We start from the raw sequence: 12,688 nt of genomic DNA, 5'->3' as shown, positions 1-12,688 counted from the left end.
AGGTCCAGAATTGGTAAGTGAAAAGTACCGAGAACTAAAAGTTCCTAGAACTTGAGGTGGCTTTAGCGAGTCAGGCTTCACCTGAAAAAGTGTATTTGCATTTCGACTGCAGGACCTTTACCCTGGAACAAGCACCTTTTGAAGGGTGGTCTCTGAATGGTCCAGGAACCTTTCAGAGGGTCTGCAACTCTGAACACAACTGATCGGAAAACTTTAGAACCAGGAACTACCGGTATAACCTAAAAGTTCATGCCCCACCTGAACAAGTACAGGTGTAATTTAACCTTTATCCTGGAACAAGAAACTTTTGAAGGACGACAGTCCTTTGGAAAGGTTCCAGAGGAGGGTCTGCAGCTGTGAACATCTAATTGGAAACCTTCAGTTCCATAACTACATGGGGGACGGGCGCCTTCAGGCTAGGACCGTCCAGAAGCAAACAAGAGCAAGTGGAGCAAATTATTTCAATTCTGAAGCGCGTTTGGAAAAACAAGGATGCGATGAATTGGAACAAATTTCTTCTTTTCTCCGACCTTGCCTCGCAGTGTAGACATTCAGTAGTACAATGCGGCTGGGACCGGGGCCTAGGTGGAGGGAATTAGGAACAGTTCCAAAGAAGAGTCAGTGTTAGCACAAAACGTTCAAGCATCTACTAGAAAACCCCGAAATTCTCAGGAAACTCCTTCTAGAACATCCTGCGCTTTATTTGGGGTCAAGCAGCACGCATTTTAAACGGTGGCTCGTGTGTGCTGAGTCGCACTGAACATTTTGAACGTGATCGTTTGAGCGTCACGTGCGTGAGGTGTGGCCTACAGCAGCTGATCGCGAGTCTTCTCATTTTGTATTTCAGTAAACGAAAGTGCGTCGCCGATTTTTAGTTTGTATTTTTTTTAAACCTTCACTTGAGTGGCAGCGTAGTCCTATTGGCTTTCTTAAACAGTGGCTTACAAATGACTTTTTGCATTTGATTCCCTTATTTCTGGTCTACACCCGACTCAATTTATGCTAATAATGCTGCTCGAGTTCCAATATGCTGCACAGTCAATAGCGACTACTTAAATACTTAAATCATTAAGAAGGTCATGCACTGGATTCAGTCATGCTTCCTTTTGCATGCGAAATTCTTGAGACTTGAAAGCTCCTATTAGCATCCATTGACTTATTTGAGCTCGCGTCCCATTCCTCTTCCTGTTGCGCTGCGAGCCAAGCGTCCGTCGCCTGGAGTTCGGAGCGCTCATAATTTAAACCGGGAGTATAAAGGGGGGAAAAAATAAAAAAAATAAATCCCATGTGTCACAGTTTATGTCGGCGGTCGTAGCCAGGAGGAAGGGCTCCCTGAGAATTTGCCGCGAGCGACCAAAACATTTTCTCCTCCGTAGTCAGTCATTCATCTTTCACCCCCCCCCCCCCCAGACGCACCGACAACACGCGCCTGCTTCCTCTCAAAGTGACGTGACTGGCAGGTAAAAACATTTTGCCAAGTCCATGGAGGCTTTTCAAATCATACCTTATCACATGTCATCTCGATATGAATTCACATCCACGTTTACGACTGGATTCTGCATTGTATCATTTGTGTGTTAACTCTTTACCGCGCCAGGAACCATACTTGGTAACTTGCTGTATTCACAGTGCCTCGCTTTGAGCCAGCAGAAGCGTGTAATCAGCAAACAAAAAGAATGACTTTCAAGAAAAATGGGATCTGACCTACTATGACATCATATTTGTATATCCATCCATCCAGTTTCTGTTCTCTATGCAAGGTCACGGAAAGGTTGGAGACCAGGAGGAGAGAAGTGAGGAGTTTCTTGCTGTATCATTACAAAAATGGATCTATCTATCTATCTATTAGGCCACTTGGAAAATTACGATTAATCGCATGATTCGCGATGCAGTTAATTCACGATGACTCGCAAATCTGAATTAATCTTGAATCTTTTTTTTGTTTGTTTGTTTTAATACTTGAGTGGACAAATATGCGTACCTTATGCAAATGTATTATTGCAAAATTCCAATTTCTAGCCTAACAATAAGCAACATGGACACACACTATACTGTTGCTATAAAACTAAACGCGCAAGAAAAATAATTACATATGTAGGGCTCTATTTTTTGTAGACAGCGCATCCTGATTTTCATGTAAGCTCAAGGGCCGCTGCGTGTGACCGGTCTGCACCAAGCTGGGCGTTCCGGCGCAGCGAGGGTGTGTCCTTAGGAGGTACCCTGGCGGAGCAAGAATTTGGTGGCAGAAAGTGGGTGTAAACTAACGCCTGCTCAGACCACAGCTAAGGCTAGACTCTTGGTCTAGCACGATTTTGGTGAATTTGATTTAAGGACAGGCAGAGAAATACTGAGCTCCGCAGTGACAATGCTCCCACGCAGCACGGACCGCTGCGGTTACACATCGCCCTCTTCCGCACAGGGATGTCATGCAAGACTGCGACTGTGCCACATTTAAAGGGAATGAGAGAAGCCCCTTTGATTGGCAGAATGAAGTCGGCTGTAAACCAACACCCACAGGAAACGAAATGACCAACACCCATCAAACGGCGCACCGTTGCGAGGCCCGCCGTGCCAGATTCATGCCCGTCACTATTGACGGGCTAACCAAAATTAGCATTAAAGTCCCGGGAGTCCTATCCCCTTCAATAACAAATATTCACACACAAAGGCTGTAGGAACGTATACAGACAGATCATATAGCATATATGTCCTTCCTTCATGCAAAAAAAACATTCCTATTAATGCAGTTTAATCATGACTTTCTTTTTCTGGCTATTTAATTAATGCATTGTAGTTGTGTTATGTTCATGCGTGCGCCACACACACACACACACACACACACACACGCAGCATCTTACGGCCTTTAGCTACTTCTCGTTTCATTTCCAACGAAAAGATCCCGCATTGGCGACATCAAAAAATTCACTTTAACTCTTAAGAATCCATCGCCACAGCCGCACGTGCCCCATGAAACCTTCCCAAAGTGAGCGTTCAGCTGAAGGTGCAGCGTTCCGCCATGTTTGCGTCCAAGTCGAACCACACGCACACACACGCCGGAGGAGCCGTCAGCTCGGCCGATGTTTTACGGCTCACTTTGCAGACAAAACACCTCCGCGGCAAATCCCCTCAACGACATCTGCTGCCAATTTAGTTGAAGCATTCCTGCAGCCTGCTTAATATTCACAGGGGTTAGGATCGGCCCGCATGGGGATGGCGGTGTTCGGCGGGGTGGGGGTATCGGGGTCCAAGCGTCCAGACGGGGTGAAAAACGAGGGGTTAGCGAAGAGTGATCTGGAGCAGAGGGCTGCTTGAACCGTGGGCTAATTTTCTGGGATAATAACGGCGTTCATGGCGGGCCGCGCCGCGCAGCCGCACAGGAAGTTTACAACACGGCCCCCCGCCAAAAATCAAAACGCATTTAATCATCACGCAAGCAGCCATTCTGGGGTTGAGGACACTTTTCTCGGAGAGTGGGACCCAACACAATGGCCGATATGAACCCCTTAAGAGTTGCGAGTGTTTTATTAAAAATGTCAAAGGTGCAACTGCTCCTACATTTACCCGTTGCCTTAAGCAGAAGTCCAATTCTTTTCATATGAAGCATAAAAGTGGCTGTAAACATGGACGCATTTTGACATCAATGGGGGGGAAAACACAATTTTGAAGCAGCACGTGTGCGCATTTAAGAGGGAATAACAAGCTAATTCATTGATCGTTAAGCCAGAGGCTCGTTTTTAATAGGCCCACAAAATGCCCCGTGGATGGTTGTGGATCGCCAAAGGAAGCCGATTTGTTTACGGGCGCACTTATGAGAAATGTATTTTATAGCGCACGGTGTGTTTGTTTAACCCAGAAGGAAATGAAACCTCTAAAGACGAATATGGTTTGATTTGTTTTCTACGGGATGCTCTTCTCTCTCTTTTCATTCCTGGGAAGATTTCTATTCCTGCTTCGCAAAGTGGCAATTCACGTAAAAACAAACCGAGTCTCCCTTTTCCGTGCCACGTAAACAAAGGCGGCCTCGTTCCCACACTTTGAGCGGGCGACCCAGCCCGGTGGCGACTCTCCCGACAGAGAAGCGCCGCTGCCGTCGTCGCCGCCTCTCCGATGCCAGTCTTCTCGAGAGGGATCGGGAGTTGCCCGCGGTGACGGGCGCCGAGCGGGCGGAGGGATGACGATTGCCCCACCCTCGACGTTCTTTTTCCTCGTTAGGCAGTTGAGAAGAGATTCTCATTTGCAATGCGCCCTCATGGCGGAGTTACATATTTACATAATACATTTCAGCATAACATGAGATAATAAAAAGGTGCCACAATCATGTATAGTATCGCTCACTAACTTTTTAAATTATGCTCATGTGGGAATTTTGACATTCACTCATTAAAATTGCAACTTCTAATTTAGTTAGAAATTTAATTAAATTAAATGGAATACTTTCTTCCCCCCCCCCCCCCCACACACACACACACACACATTTTGACCCATACTCTTTTACCACGATCTAAAAATAAGTATCTCCCCCACTGCGTCCGAGAAACAAACTCGGTTGGTGACATCATCATCCAGCAACAGTGACATATGCAAGCGTCTATTTGCGGGCATGCTATAGAAATGTCAAGGTTATTAACGTCAACATTAAGGAAGCCTCTGGCTCGCTAGACAGCGCACAATTCGGAACACGCCAGGAAGCGCGGGAAGGAAACCGCCTATCCAGCGGAGGTCACGTGCGGCTTTTGAACCCGCGATGACAGGAACACATGGAGCTGGCCACCAGCCGCACGCAAACACACGATTCGTCTCTCAACTTAAGAACGTGCCACTGAATTTCTCTGTATATCTCTGTTAAGCCCCATGTGTCAGACGTGTACATATTTGGGGATTTAACAAGTGGTCTGGTTTTACAAAGTGTACCCCCTGGAGCAGTTTTAAGACTTTTGTTGATCTAACAAGAGTCCACTTAGGTGCTCACTGGTGATCCTATTTAATGTTAGTGTCATTTTGGCATCAACATTTGGGGGTTAGCAGACCCCCACACGGCTGCCCGGTAAAGGTCTTATCAGCCAGAGTGGCCGCAGGTTAGCTTTTAACCTCGCTGTTGTTCTGCCTCCTGATTGGCTGGCTGGCAGAGCCTTAACGTGGGCCATCTGCCGCCGCTGTTTACTTGTTGTGCGCGCAATCCTCAGCTGAATGCAATAGACGCTCCAAAACTTGGCCAAGGTCGATCATACTTATATATGGAGAAGGATTTTATATATATATATATATATATAGTCATATTTATTTAACATTAATTTTGTTATTAAAAAAAAAAGTGTTCTCTTGTTTTTCTAAATGTCCTTGTGCTTGAGATTTCAATTATTTTTATCCATTTTTAATATTATTATTTTTAAGAAATAAAATCCAAGTTGAGAAATATATGTTGGGAATCATTTCAATCGAAAAAGCCTTTCACATGAACGTTTTATGTTTAGTTTTTTTATTTGATTTATACTGTACACGCCCATCATTTGCTTTGCTTTGTATCGAATGTATACTTGGTTAATTATGCAAACAACATCTTGCAAAAGCTAATTAGTAAATAGTCCACTTTGAGCTTAACCTTTTGTTCCATTGCAGACAAAATGTTTAACATGAAGCGATCCGTAGACGACGGATGAGATTATTAAGCGTTTGCCACGTGAACCCGCTTTACGTCCGTCACGCTCCGCGGCCACCCCGACTCGTCGCTGCTGTGAGCTCGCAGGGGTCAACGGCCCCAGCGCACGTGCCGCACAGGCGCGCTCCGACGCACGCGCAAACAGTCGCCGAGGAAGAAATCAGACGTTATTGTTTGAAAAACAACCGGGTGCAGTTAATTAGCTGATAAGACGCCGCTTCGATTTACTGCGGGGGACGATCGCCCGAGAGCACAGTCCCCCTCCGATTAGCATAATGTTGAATTTTTCATCAATTAGCATCCTGAAGGAGAAATGGGAAGGTGTCGATGCGCTCCAGCGGGAATGTGCAGCCAAGGACAATTCTCTGATATTTGCATATGGCTCTTGTTTGCACTCTTGTGTACGTTTACACAGACAAAACTACGCACATGGACTCAATTGCTTCCCAAAATGGCCACAGACTAACATTGAGTCAGTCAGCTCCTCCCACAGATGTTCAATAGGGTTCGAATCAGGTTTTGTTCTTAGCAATTCTCAAATGTTTTGGGGTGTTTGTTTTGTGTCTTTATCCAGTTTGAGGACTCATGACCTGTAGCTAAAACCGAGCTTTTTGACACTGGGCAGCGCATTTCCATTTCAGAACGGATTGATAGTTTTGAGATTTCTTTAAACCCTTCACAGGTTCAAGACACCCCGTGCCGGATGTAGCAAAGCAGCCCCAAAATATAACTGAGCCTCCTCCTTTGTGGCATTTATTCAGCGGTGCCTTGAGATACAACTTTGTCGTTCCGTGACCAAGTTCGTAAAGCAAAACCCGTATGAGTATCTCAAATCATTGTTCCCCGTTGAAATGAAATGAAATGCCAAAAATGTTTTTGTTTTTTAAAGAAAAATGGTACTCTAAAATATTGTACTTCACAAAACATACATACATGCGTGTGTTTCTACCACTTGTGTTCAAATATATTGTAATTAACGTCGGTGCTAGTTTCATTATCCTTTCCATGGCATTTTGCATTGTGTGTTAGCATTAAGCTAGTGGGCTTTCATACGATGTTTAGTTTGAAAGTAGACCTCAACCGGTGAAAAGCTTGAAGCCTTTTTGTTATCGTTCACTATCTGCCCAACTTCGGCTTGTTGTGAAGCGAGTTGAGTTCATTGTCACCATCCGGCGCTCGCTCGTATCTCAGGTTTTTCCCCTTGAAGGTCGCAGCAAAAAAATAGGCTCCGACAGCAAAAATCGTAAATTGGTGATCAAAAAATGTCACTGGTGCCGAACTTTTGAACAGGCGTTGTGGGTGTACTGTATATACGTATGTATACTGTAGCTGTGACTTGATTTGTATATTTTCAATCCATTTTCCAATGGGCTCCAATGCACTTACCAAGTGGTGAACACTCAGATGGTCAGCTGAGTCATTGCGCCGCTGCGCGAGCAGATATGGAATCCGGCAGAGGCAGAGCTGCTGATTCGGGCTTTTATTTTCTGCCTTTTTCTCTGAGCAGCTGCAGGTCTGCAAGCTTGACCCGCATGAAAGACTTCCCGAAGTGCCCGTTGGCTAATAGCGCATCCTCAGATGCCTTTGAAACGGTGGAGTTTGGCCAGTGATTTCAAGGAAATCTGCTATTCGGTGTAAATAGAGTTTGCCTAATCTGGGCTGGCACATTATTCATTCATGGCTGGACGCGGCCCAAATGCTTTCTCCACATGAATGTTTGATTTAGACACGCTCAAATGTTGTTTGGGCAGCCGTGAACCCGCGGTTAAAAATTCAAGAAAGTCCCCCCCCACGTTCGACTCCCTCGACCGTCATAGACCGGTACGAACAATTAAAAAACAAAACAGGTTACACAATTTTAAAAAAGAAGGCAGAAGTAGATTTCATCCTTTCATGCAAATGTACATGTTCAATAGGAGTCGGAAGAAGTCAAAAAACTTATTGGGCCCTAACCTAATTCTGACAACAGATTTGACTTCGATAATGATAATGGCACGGGAAGCTATTTACAGACGACATACTTTATTTTCCTATATACGGTATACTGTAGCGATCCAAAAATAACGGGCCTATGTAAGATCAGCAAGCTAACAGCCAACTGCTTCGTCATCATCACAGTTTGTCGTTGCAAGTCAAGTCTTGAGAGGTGTTTTTGGGCCAGTTGTCACGAAAGAACCAAAACAAAAGAACACACCAAGACACTGAATGCACATGTTCATTAACCCTTTGGTTGTACACGTCCGACCGAGGCCGATGAGCGGTAGGGGGGGAAATTGCTTCAAGTCGGTCTCTCGCTGTCTGTCTGAGGCTGTTAATGCCTTCGTGGTTGACCGGCAAAGCGACGCCCTCTTGACAGGCGACACGGCCTCTTAACGTATTCTTAACGAGATAATAACACTGCATGCTATTCCCCCTCCATCATAGGAAAAACTCTTTCTTCGGGGTCGGGGAGGCTGCAAAGTGGCGAACCATGTTTCGGTTGGAGATGGGCCTCAAAAGCCTGCTTTGCACCAAGCAGAATGATTCAGTTCAGTTGGGGAAGGGCCAGATTTTTCCGAGCATTTTGGCCCTGTTCACTTCAGTACGGCACACATTTCTAGTTCATTGCGGTACAATATGCGTTTTCTGGCATTTTTGAGCAGTACGGCTCAGCTCCGTTTGGCGATGTATACATTTTTGTAACTTTTCCAAGGAATTTGTTTCAGATGAGTTTGATACACGCATTCTCAACAAGACCCAAAACGCAAGATCGGGGTTATATCCAAACCATATCGCCTACAATTCAAGCGGACTTTTATCACGAGGAGTTAGCCGGATGCTTGCGAGTTCTTGAGACTCTCGGTTGAAATCCTCAGGGCTTTGCTTGTTTCCTTCAAATATGTAAGCAAAGCGGCTCGTGTTACCCCGACCGTGGATCTCCGCGTAACCGTAGTCGGCGGCTAATGTTTCCGCGTTTAAGAGGAGTGGAAGTTCCCAATAAGAGGACACTTGACTTTGGGGCTCGAGGGACGTGTAGCGCTTTTACACCGCGGCCGCGTAACGTTGTCATGATGGCAAAGTTAGGAGGCTGATTGAGTTAGCCTTCGGCCAATTGGGTATCGACTACTCTCGTACGTTATCGATAAGGGGCTTTCACTACCGCGGTAACGAGGGCGGAGCTAGGCTGTTGCAACTTCTTGTCCTCAATCCGGCTTGTCCGACGGGAAAACAAGCTCCCATTGAGGCAGTGAACTGCATTTTCACTCGTGGAAGCAGCACTTCGTCACCAATCCGCCCATTTACACTTTGTCAACTCATGTGCATGTGGCGCATGCAGTGGACACGCCAAACACAAATGGCCCCGAGCCTCACGTGCATTTAAAAAGTCCATTTTCTCGAATTTGTCCACTTTAAAATAATTATGCGAACAGTACAATTCAGTAAGTGTACTTATTTTGTAAAGGTGACACCCCCCCCCACCCCCCCCCTAAATGGTCAATACACGAACATATTACACCCTTAAACATGCTGCAACATCTTTTCAGTCGTTCCTTATAGGTTTTGTGCAACCCAGTGTGATTTAGAAGCATTTTGATTATGACTGTTAATCAACCAGTGCCAATGTATTTATATTCTTAAGGAGTGGAACACCTGCGGGCTGGATAAATTGAGATGTCACCTGATATCGCGCCCGCTATGCCCATCAAAATGACATGAATAGAAACAATAAGAGAACCGTGCGCGACCCCTGCTGCCCATTTGGTCCCACGTGGGTTTAATCTTCGCGAGGCTCGCAAATGTTTCCTGTGCAGGTGCGCCGCGAGCTCCGTGACGTCCGTCGTTCAGAGCTTCTTGGCGGTGCCGCCGGTTAGCCAACAGCACTAAAAGTTTTTACTATGTGGCAGGAGTCGATTCCGGGCGTCTCTGCCAGATGATCCAGATGTTTCCCCTTGCATCTGTTTCAGCATGCACACACACACATCGTGTAGAAGCACTGATGTTTTTATATTTATAATAATGAACAAGCACCAATTGAGTCAAGTGGAAAACTAGATCAGGATTGCTCCATTTGTTTTGTTTTTTTGGAGTGGCTTCTTGTTGCTAGGCAGAGTTCATAGTTCACTGCCCCTCCAACCAATGAAAAAAATGAGCCTACATAAAACACAGATGACAGATTAATCTTACAATTGAATTGCTGCTCTGCATTGAATATAAAATACATATCAAAAGTAATAACTGTAGAACTGATAGCGATAATAAAATGAATTCACTGACTAACTGGCAAAATGAAATAATAATCATCATGACAATGCATATTATATTGCTGTTAATTATCCATCCATCCGTTTTCTGTGGCGCTTATCTTCACTGGGCTCGCGGGGGTGCTGGCGCCTATCTCCGCTGGGCGAGAGGCGCGGTGCGCCCTGAACTCCTCAGCGACCAATCGCGGGGCGCGTACAGACAAACAACCCTTCGCACTCACGTTGGCACCTACGGACAATTTGGAGTCTTCGGTTAACCTGGCGTGCATGTTTTAGGAATGCGGGAGGAAACCGGAGTACCCGGAGAAAACCCGCGCAGGCACGGCGTGGACGACATGCCAACTGAGCCCGCATTTGAACCCGCAACCTCAGAGCTGTGAGGCGGACGCGCTAACCAGTCATCCGCCGTCGCCGCCACTGTTGATTATTTTAATAACAGTGAAGTCATTATCGAAAAACTAACAATTCAAAAGTATATTCATCTAAATGTAAAAAAAACTCAATCAATCATACATAAAAGTACTGTATAAGTGCTGACTTGTCGTAATGTGTGTTGTCAATCATCCCAAAGCAAGCGTGTAATATTATCCACACTGTAAATACGTCGCTGGGTGTTTTATTTTTGTCTCGCAGCCAAGCAAACACGGAGCGCCGAGGCCTCCCTCCCCTCTGCAGAAGTCGAGCGGCTGACGGGCGGCGAGCGACACGCATTCCAACAGTGACAGTGAACAGGACCCGAGTCCCAATGCCAGATGGACCTTGAACTCTTTCAAGGGACGTCTGGCCTAGCAGCAATGCCCCGCCCGTCCCCTGTCCCCCCCCCCCCCCCCCCCCCCCCCCCCCCCCTCCTCCTGGCATTTGACCACAAACTGTAACCCTATCGCTTCATTGTCACGCTCCATATCCTCCCGCTGACCCCGGGCGCAATTATAGAACCGAGCCAGGCCGGTTGATATAACCTCGGGCGTCTTTTGGGGGCTGCCGGGGATCGAGGGGGTCCAGCTCCTTGTCTGTCAACTCTGCGTGCACGTCAAGCAGACACTTCCCCGAGTGGTCCCGCTGGGGGTTCCGATGCGAGGCCCGCTCCGCTCCGACAACGTTCCCGCAAGACCGACAACGTGAAGATTCAAGAGGGCAATAAGGACTCTCTGACATACAAGATTCATATTTGTATCTTTAATCAGGGATTTTCTTATATGATCTATATTTTATGAATAAATCAATGTACAGTAAATCATATATACAGTATATATTTAAATTAGTTTTTCTTTCAAAAATAGCAGTCAGTATAAGCGAAAAACCTTCTGGCATCTGCTAGAAAACAAAGAAAATGTCAGGAAAAGCCTACTAGAACAGCTACATTTTGTTTGAGGTTAATCAGAGGCATTTTTTTAATTAATTTTTTTAATATCCACTGTATGTATGTATATAATCTTTAGATTCATAGGTGTATATACATTTGATTTATAGGGGTATATACATTTATATACATATAAACAAATGTTACATTCTGTATTAAGTATTGTATGAGTAAATAGTAAATCATTTTATTTATATCTTGGAAAGACGTTTCTTTTTTGTTTGACGATCGTAAAATATACGTATGTTTAAATTGTATTTATGTTATATATATTTTTGTAATCATGAATGAGGCAATACAATGCAAAAACTAATAAGATTTTTTTTCAATTTTACTTGAACACTACGAATCGTAAGATCTTTGTTTCTTTTGATTGGAGGAACTGGTCACATGATGTGCATTCTTTTTTTTTTTTTATGGAGAGGAAGTGAGTCCTACTGCATTATGGGTCATATCCAAGATGGCGGCACAGTTTCTCACGTTGTGGAGGAAAAGGTACATTTCCTCAATTTGTTCTGATTTATGGTTTTACGTTTGTTTATTTTGACTTTTTTTATTTATTTTTTAAATCCGAGCTCAGCAATGTTTATGTTTGATGCTAATTTCTTTGTACGAGTCCGACAGCAGCATAAATCTCGACTGAGACTTAAGATCTTTGTATATTGGTGAGGGAGCTAAATTAACAATACAAATCTTCACTCAAGAAAGTTGTGATCAATTTTTTTCTCATTTTATGTACTACTATTTTCAATCCTGAAACAGTTGTTCAATTTCTTTGTTTTAGTCCTAATAATGCCACAATTGCAGTATAATTCCAATCGTTTTCATTTTTGTCAGTGTTTACAATTCAAGTCACTTTATTCATTGCATGATACAGAAAATAACACTGCGCTGTATACATATTTGAAATCACTCCAAATATGCTTTAAGATTATGTTTTCCAAGCGGATCGGGAAGGAAGAAGTCACTCTTAACAAACGCCACACACCAAGATAATCACTTGTGATCATTTTATGGTTAGTGTTTGCTGATATTTATCAGAAATTGAAATAAAATGCTCAGATTTGTCCCAATAATCAGGAATGAACTCTAAAAGCTATTTGTCCACTGCTAATAATTTGCTGAAGAAGAACAACAACAACATGCTTTGCCAAGCTCAGGGAATCTGCTGCTTTTTTTTCTTCTTCTTCTTCTTATTATTTTTTTTTAACTTTTCTATTTGACTGTTTAGATTGGCATTCCTAGTACCCACGAGACGGCAGCATCTTCGTCGTCGTCATCATCATCAGGTAATCATCCTTTGTTGTCAACGTATCGATATGCTAACATGCTAACTAGATACGGTGAACTTATGAGCTGCTCGACACTCGCATGAATGTGACCACGTCGTTTTGTTTGCATTCCTTTCGGCCAAAAACGACTCAACACTGT

General features: G+C 44.4%; 1 protein-coding gene across 1 annotated transcript in view; it reads left to right on the top strand.

Moving 5' to 3' along the window:
- Positions 1-11,685: 11,685 nt before the first annotated feature.
- Positions 11,686-12,688, top strand: part of xpnpep2 (X-prolyl aminopeptidase (aminopeptidase P) 2, membrane-bound) — a 70,008-nt gene continuing 69,005 nt past the window's right edge. Inside the window, exons 1-2 of the mRNA XM_061788326.1 lie at positions 11,686-11,752; positions 12,489-12,546. The gene's annotated coding sequence lies outside the window, so the exon portion shown is untranslated. The remainder of the gene's footprint in view (positions 11,753-12,488; positions 12,547-12,688) is intronic.

The sequence above is a fragment of the Phyllopteryx taeniolatus genome, chromosome 10 (assembly GCF_024500385.1).
Source record: "Phyllopteryx taeniolatus isolate TA_2022b chromosome 10, UOR_Ptae_1.2, whole genome shotgun sequence".
Taxonomy (NCBI): domain Eukaryota; kingdom Metazoa; phylum Chordata; class Actinopteri; order Syngnathiformes; family Syngnathidae; genus Phyllopteryx; species Phyllopteryx taeniolatus.
This window is presented reverse-complemented; position numbering and strand designations above follow the sequence as displayed.